At 40.8% G+C, this 8,261-nt stretch overlaps 1 long non-coding RNA gene across 1 annotated transcript; it reads right to left on the bottom strand.

The window, feature by feature from the left end:
• Positions 1 to 1,107: 1,107 nt before the first annotated feature.
• On the bottom strand, positions 1,108 to 4,467 carry LOC147752770 (uncharacterized). Its single transcript, XR_015313165.1, has 2 exons — positions 2,310 to 4,467; positions 1,108 to 1,474 (listed from the first exon to the last, which is right to left on the bottom strand). It is a non-coding gene; the product is annotated as an uncharacterized LOC147752770 (long non-coding RNA).
• Positions 4,468 to 8,261: the final 3,794 nt, after the last annotated feature.

The raw sequence follows: 8,261 nt of genomic DNA, 5'->3' as shown, positions 1-8,261 counted from the left end.
ATTGGTGCACGATTATGTTTGGTGCACGATGGTGTTTAATTGGGTTTTTTTCGCAATGCTTACCTAAATAATAGCAACCTCGATTATGAGATCCTGATGAAAATATACATATAGCACCTAAATGATACTTTAGGTAATGATCGGGCTCTGCTGTTCTTATTATTCGAATGAATAGTCTAGCTCCAGTAAAGCTGAAGAATCAGGTATCGTTCCCGGCCCTCAAAATGCCTCAGACGCAACAGTATTTGCCCTCAACAGAAGATTGTCAATCCCCTTTCTTCTTCGCTAGTTGTTCCTTTTTCACATATCCTCCTTTCAGGTTTGCGCAGTAAGTTTCGCGTTCGCGGATCTACGACTACGGAGAGTACGATTCAAAGTAAACAGATAATCAACAAATAGTCCCGTAAATTAATACCATTTACTAATAGTACTGATAAGTTACTACTTATAGCTTGTCAAATAAAGGCACTTCAACCAAAAAAAAGTAGAAATTCTCGAAGTATGTGAGTCAGTTAAACGTTCAGGTCTAAAAATATATCATTTGTCAGCAGATTATATTAAATTCAGTCCAGATATATCCTGATGGTTAGCTAATGGCGCCCCTCAACGCCGACATACATCTCATAGCATTTTAAAAGTTATAACTTTGCGAACTTCAGATAAAATATATCTGTCGCGCATACTAAAATTATCAATCTATCGTACGATAACATTATACAATTGTGATGCAACAAACTCAATCGTCCGATCTGATATAATTGAATGGCAGTGATCCGATTATCTGATAAGAGCATCGATGGCAATTGTGTCAGGGCACTTTCGTCGCATTAAGTCAACTCGAAATTTCTGGTCACACTGGAACTTATATGCCTCAGCGTTTCTTTGCCCTCACTAATTTTGGTAACTTTTTTTTGCTACTTCTCTAGTTATATTATTAATGAACCATTTTGGTATTCGCTTTTAGTTTTAAATAACTCAATTGCCAAGTTGCCCACCTTCGTACATTGTAGCTCTCAACTTAACGTCACCACTCGCCGACGGGCTACACGATCGGTACTAGTGAAGTGTCGCTTTTTAAGTCAGCGATATTATATTGACTAGACGGAGTTGTACGGGAAAAAATCGACAACGGAATTTATTTCATTACTCGTTATTTATACGTTCTGTATCTACGTTTCATTCTTTTAGCTATCTGTTACGCAGCTAAGTGACGAATTTGCAGTACAAAAAGAAGGGAGGCCAAACCCGTTTCGTGGTCAGCAGCAGCTTCAGGATTAGACAGCGTTGGTTCGTCGTCTCGGAAAAGATCCATATTTATCGATATCTGGTCACAAGTCTGTCTGCTCGATAACGGCGCATGAAATAAACGAATGTGTTGAAAAAATACATCGTTGCTGGGAGCGGCTAGCCGTAGAACACCTTGAACAGGGGACCTTCTAAAGTGCCATTGTCCACGCCGCAGATACAGTGCGTTCTAAAATCAAATTCGTCCAAAGTAATAAACAAAAATCTGTGTGCAAAAATCATAGTGAAAACTCGGTGACGCAGACGATCATAACAACAAAAACAAAATTACAGATTAGCTACAACACCAATAGTTGCTACATACATTACATATTGATTGTTTATGTTATGAAAGCAGCTTCCAGGCAAACGTGCTAAATTGCAGGTTGGTGTTAGATCGTCGTATCAAACTGAACAGATCACTTACGGGGCACGGATCTCATCGTAATGAAAGTAAGCATGTGGCTGATATACGACCATTCTGAATAATTGTAATAATAACAATATCAACTACAGGCTTCGGTGTTAACAGTACGATATTAGGGCGTGCATTTAAAAGCAATCGTTATATTACTGTTATTCAGTTCTGCTTGACCAGTTGGGTTGGAGGTAGCTCTGTCCACCGAAACTTGTTATTGTATAATGTCATTTCTAGGAAAGGAATCCTTCGAAGTCACAGTGATCGAAAGCTATTGGAATTCTTTTGCCACTAAGTAAAATATACACTATAGGCGACACGATTCTCCCTCGAATAAATGTAGAAAAAAGAAAGAAAAAAAAAGCAACAAAAACAATGTAGATGGATTCGATTCAGTATGACTGAATGCTAACGAACGATAAATTGGCACTTGAGCTCGACTCTTCTGTTCTGCTGCATGTTGAGCCTCGCAGGTATAATGAGGACTTCTGTACAGGGGATCCTCTAACGCGTTCACGTTCCTGCTCTTATTAGTTTGATGTTTCTTTTGGATTGTTAAATTCTACCTGTAGGATTATTATAATCCGTTAAATCATTGATGTTTTACCTCAGCGTTGATACATTCTATTGCCAGACTCAGCCCATCATTCGCAAGCAGATCAGATGTAGGGCACTTCAAATCGCTTTAAGTTATTCAACGCTCAATAGCCCAATTAGCGAGGATCTCTTAGCCTGTGAGTAGACTACCGAGAAAACATAGGAGTTCAGTTTCTAGAAACAGACGAAAAGATAACCGTTCAAAGCGACCTCAAACTGCCGCCTGATCGACTTCCTGCATAGGACAACGAGCTTACGGAATTCGCAATATTTATCAGCGGCGCCATTTCGGAACAACAGAAGTTCCAGTCGTAGTAGTGGTGATGTGGGCGACATCGACCGTCGAAGTTACGCGAACATCCACTACTCTATGGCCACATCAGACACACACATACGATAGAACAATCATAAAACGTGCTTGTAGCGTAATGATTCACAGTCAATGCGCGCACAAGGGGGACTGTTATGGTAGCCATGGTCGTTCAACGCCAAATTGGCGGACAGTGATCGACTGTGGCAGCATTGTAGTTCTGTGCGTCCCACCAACGACGCGCGCGCGCGCGCCTTTTTCTCTTTTCACAGCAAAGATGCTTATTTTCGAAACGATCGCGATTTGCTTTCTGACCAATGGTTCTGAGACGATCACGAGAACTATCAGCTTCGCGTGAGAATGCCTATTGACGCCATGTGTGTGTGTTTGATTAGCGGCCCCCGTTCGTACACGTGTCTACCCTATCGTATTATATCGCAACGAAACGAATAGAGGACGATTTCAGGAGACGCATGTACATGTATTTCGATTGGTAACGTTTCGTAAAGTCATATTTGTTTCTAGGAGATGCTTTGAAGCTGTCGGTCGTTCGGTACGGCTGTAGGCTGAACGAATCAATTCAACCAATGACGGGAGCAAGCAAAACACCAAAAGGATGAATTTTACAACGCATTTGTCGATTAATGCTATCAAATGTACGCCATATAGGCACAATAGCCATTTCGATAATTTTGTGAGATATCAAGGTTATCATCAATAATGACACCTATGTAGTCTAACTGCCAGTTACGAAGGAGAGGTACTTCTTTGTTTGTTATGCTGACTTGGCTAACGTCGCGCTCATTTAATACGGAGTAAAAAATCAATGCACATAGAAGTCTATAGGACAAAACAGTAGGCGAAAAGATCTGAAGTTTGGCTGAATCTAATATGATTTTATTCATCGTTTACGTAACTGGATGCAGCAAAATAAGCTTATGGAAGAAAACGTCGTCTAGAAATAGAGCAAAATAAGCTTCCAGCTGAAACCGATACCGTTATAGTTGTAAGTTGATTTTTGTATGCTTGAAAATAGCTACAATTATAGGGGCAACAACAATACCGATAGTAATGAACGTGTATGGGCCGTTTGAGGCTTATACAGTTGCTGTCATTAGATCGGCTATGCAGATCAGCTTTTTCAACAGTTTCGTTTGCCTATATCACCTATAAAATGTGTCAGGGTTCCTATATCACATATGAGCTGTTCCTAGCCTCTGCTATTTATTGATACAGGCGCTTTTGCCAGTGCCGACATTGTCCGATCGACAAAAAATGTAAATTAATATTCTTTTCCGTCTGGCAAAACAATAATTTCCATTCTAATGCCCAACTGTGATACAGACCTTTACAAATAACAACTGGCAAGCTTCTCGGGCATAACTGGACTTTACTAACAACCGGACTTTATATCTGATCGATTGGATATATGAACAGACCGAGAATGAGTTTGCCGGTTCTATTTTGTATTGTTGAAAAGGTCGATCAGCATCAGAAAGTCATACAGGGCCACCCGATTTATATTTACAGATCTATTTGTACGGATACGTTTCCTGTTGCTCTGTGGGCCATCACTGTCAAAGCCGCTAGTGAAAGTAGATAGCAGCAAACCAATTTCCTTCAGCCGATCTAAATGTAAATAGCTCGTCTAGTCTTCATATCACATATTTGTCCTCGATCTGTTCTTAAACGATAGCTCGAAAAAAATCACTTATAGAGTCAGGATTGCGGGCAGCACTATGCTGGTAGGGGGTCGTATCGCACAGAATTTACTACGTGTGTCAGTTACAATGTAATGAATCAACCAACAAAGGCCCGACGATCTGCTATTGCCGGATCAGATAATGTTTCCGTGTGGGTGCTTATGTAGCAAATAACAATATAAAATTTACCTAATCAACAAATTTGCAAATACAACACCATATCAATTTGCTATGCCCGGCCAAAGTAGAATCACCGGAAACCTTTTAGTCCCCTCGCGCACCGCTGACTCGATCCCGCGGGCAGAAGGTTTCCGCTGAAAGTCTATGGCTGTTGATGAAGAGTGTCATTCTTCTAATCGTATATTGCGCTATGTAAAACAACAAAGGCGCTAAAATGCAACGACGTTTATGCGTTTCCTCATCAGCAGCGACAAATGTCGAGCAGTTGCATTGCCTAACGCAGGGGCCGCCCCCATTGCTTTTGACAGCTAATTTCCTACGGAGTAATAATGCATCGTCATGATATGATGACCCCGGTGCATCAGTCTGGGCGTCATCGTACCCAGCCTCTAGGCAGCAGTCGTGTGTCAGCGGCTTTTTTACAAGACGCTTTAAATCACTCTCATCCGATAGACTCCCATTGATCCCCATCGATACGCGAATTAAGTAACAGCTCAGCCACCGGTTACTGTCGACCGCAGATATAACCCGCATTCTTATGCTCTTTTACAAACCCAACCGCAACTTTTGTACAAAGCGAAGCACTGAAAACAGATTTTCCTAGTGTTATGCCCAAATGTACGAACAAAGAAAGACAGGATGGGGTTCACTTGGGCCGCAAGTTTGTTCCCTGTTTTGCGAGACTCATTTAATAAGAACATGATCATTTGAATATGAAAACTACGTTAGGGTTTATTGCCAAGTATATATACACAATATAGCATTACACCCGACACATTAAGGTGAAATAACACACAATATGTTCGTAGGCGTAGAGGAGACATTCAAGCTCATTGATGTTTAATGTTCATATGGTGTCGCTTGCATGCTGAATTTATGCTCTGCCCCTTTTTGTCACAGAAATGAATAGCGTACGTAAGTCCTACAACTGATTAACTGGAGATAGCCATCAGTATCTAAACATAGTATAAATAGTAGATAGTAATTACCGCTAGCCCATATGTTTGGTGTGCTTAGAACGATGCAAAATAATAGCTTTGATGTCTACTTACTGACTCTGATAGTTCTATCTAACTAATCTACTAAAGGCTGCCTTGAGCCTTACCATGTTTAGCAGTCAGCTTTATTTTTAACCTGAATCAACTGCCAGAATCGTCTCCCTTTGCCACTCGCCAGACGTTGCTATTACGATCTTACCAAAAAACATGGAAAACTGCACTGCTGTCCACAAATCAGGTCCTGCTAGTAGGACCTTCACCATAATAGGTTTCAGACTAAACGAACATTGCTGCAGCTGGCGGTGTAATCTGTGACAAATAGGCCATATTTTCTGCTGTAAAAAAGGTGCTCCTGAATACATCTCGTTGATTCGAAGCCGACATAGGGCAACTAAAGTGACTGACCAAAACAACATACAGATATAGTACGTACACACGCCGGCAACGACCGCAGTTCTACACCAAAAGTAAACCGAAACTGACGTCCCCGCGTCGCAAAGGTAACCATGTTGTACAGAGTCAGTAAAGTGGTGTATACTACTTTCACTAATGTTGAGCGGCTTTAAGTTAATCTTTACGTTAGACAAACGCAGACGCCTTGCAAAACGAGTCGGTAACCTGTACCAATTCATTCCAAATGACCCGCAACAAAAAAAAATGCAAAGCAACGCGAACGATTTCCTGTTAGCCCCCAATAGCCGGAGCAATATGCTAAAGATCTATAATGGTGCATCAATATAGGATTTACAGGATCGAAAACTCATCATCTGGCATGAGCCAAATGATGCGATTACGCTCAAGACATAACGCTCATTGGTTCAGAGATAAATTCAAGTTTAGAACCTTAACTACACATCTATCAGTAGTAGACTCGCGCTTTTTTTTTTTAATTTGAGAGCGCTTTGACGCAGACAAGACTACGTCGATGCATAATTAGTGACATGTTTTTTTTTATTGTATGTTTTATGTATTTTGTTAGTTGCATCCAGAATCAGAAATTCTGCAGATTTTTATCCCTTAGATCACAAAACAGCTTACGGTCCAGAGCCAATTAGCTAGCAAGCTTGCCTTGGCCAACTGTACGGAGATACAAGCTGCTCTGGTGCCCTGTCACCGCTTGTCCGCTTGGTAGAAATGCACAATCTATCCTTTAGAACCCCGAATGTCTTTCGACTGACTTCTGCTGCCGTTATCGAGCGAAACTTTGTAAGCTTTTCTTTGCCCACCCACATATTTTGGCGAGGACTCGCAGTGACCGCATCAGTATTGAATGCAGCGGGTAGATAATACACGACAGGCGGTCAGAAAGCAGAATCAGACGAGCTGATTATCATTATATCAGGAGCCTCTTGCTCATTACACAAAATGTCTTGCGTGGAATTAGATCGGCGCATGCTGAAAGAGAATCTAGCGTCTAATAGAACTGCGTCAACAATCCTCATACGATAAGCGGGCTTACGCAATGTCCCCCCTCGAAAAGACATTTTAATGCACAGCTGTATTTCAGACTGCTAGAACAGTGCACGGCTGTACCTACATATTAAAACTGTCTGTACGCGATCAAACGTATTTGGCTATATTTTTTGAAAAACTAATGTTAGGTAAATTGGCTCACTGCCAAATCCCATTCGATGCCCCCTTACTCGCACTATCTGCGTTTCTCTATTTTATCCGCCAAAGGGCAAATTCTCTTTTGTATCGTGCTTATCGCGGACACCAATTGCTAGACAGTGCGACGAGCAAAAGACACAAGAGGCGGTCTACGAAAAATCATTCATCTTTGTTTGGCTTTTAGCTAACTCAATTACTGCTGAGTCCTACATGAGAATTTCTACCTTCTTTAACACGAAATGGTCTGAACGAAAAGGACGAGTACAACTAAGTCCGATCGAGCGCGAAAAGCCAACACTGAGAAATGGCAATATCACGTACGAGATATTTACGGAGGCCTTAGAGAGGGTTCTTAGTGACCACAGTTTATATTAATCCTCGCCTGTTTCCACTAGATGCGCACGGATACAGATAATACTGCCCGATTACGCCTTGTTCCTATAGCAAAGGTTTCTCAACTAACGCGAGTTTAATCACACAAAGTGATGGGTTTACCCTTTCTCCTGAAGTTGAAGTTAGACAACGTCGTTATCAACGCAGGATTGTTTGAAGCCAGAAATGCATGTTGAGTATTCAGAAGTGATATTTCATTCAATGTATGCCAAAGGTCATAAAACGGCTAAGCAAAATAAGTCTGAAGTTGAGAAGTCCTTGTAGCTATTATGAAAATAGAAATTGTTAGCAATATATGTTCGAGTTGTGATCTCAGAACTGATATGAGGCTTAATGTACCGAATCTACCTCTTTAGCAGGCCCGGCTCCAAAGCATATCTTCTGTATCTACATACATAGAGATTAGACATTACTCTTGAAGTAACTGTAGCTCATTTTGTTAATTATATTGCCAACTTGTTTGGCTTCTCCTTATTTACATCTGAATGCAGAGAGCGTTTTCATGGAATATGAGGTAGCTAATTATTATTATTAACTATTATCAAAGAACTCTCTGAAATCTGCCCCCGACGTCTTATTTTTTACCTCTCAATACATCCGATATCTTTTATTTTCAAAAGACAAAACATTGTTGTGGTACGGGTAAGAGGAACTGTAGTGAACGATGTATGGACACGGTTAAAAGTTCACTTTTTATATCAAGTACATAACAGTACATGCTGAGCTTGAATAACGGTAATTTCGTGTGAGTATTTTTGATTATATAT

The sequence above is a fragment of the Varroa jacobsoni genome, unplaced genomic scaffold (genome assembly GCF_002532875.2).
Source record: "Varroa jacobsoni isolate VJ856 unplaced genomic scaffold, vjacob_1.0 scaffold_1004, whole genome shotgun sequence".
NCBI lineage: Eukaryota > Metazoa > Arthropoda > Arachnida > Mesostigmata > Varroidae > Varroa > Varroa jacobsoni.
The sequence above is the reverse complement of the archived record's forward strand: the minus strand, read 5'-3'. Positions and strand labels throughout refer to the sequence as shown.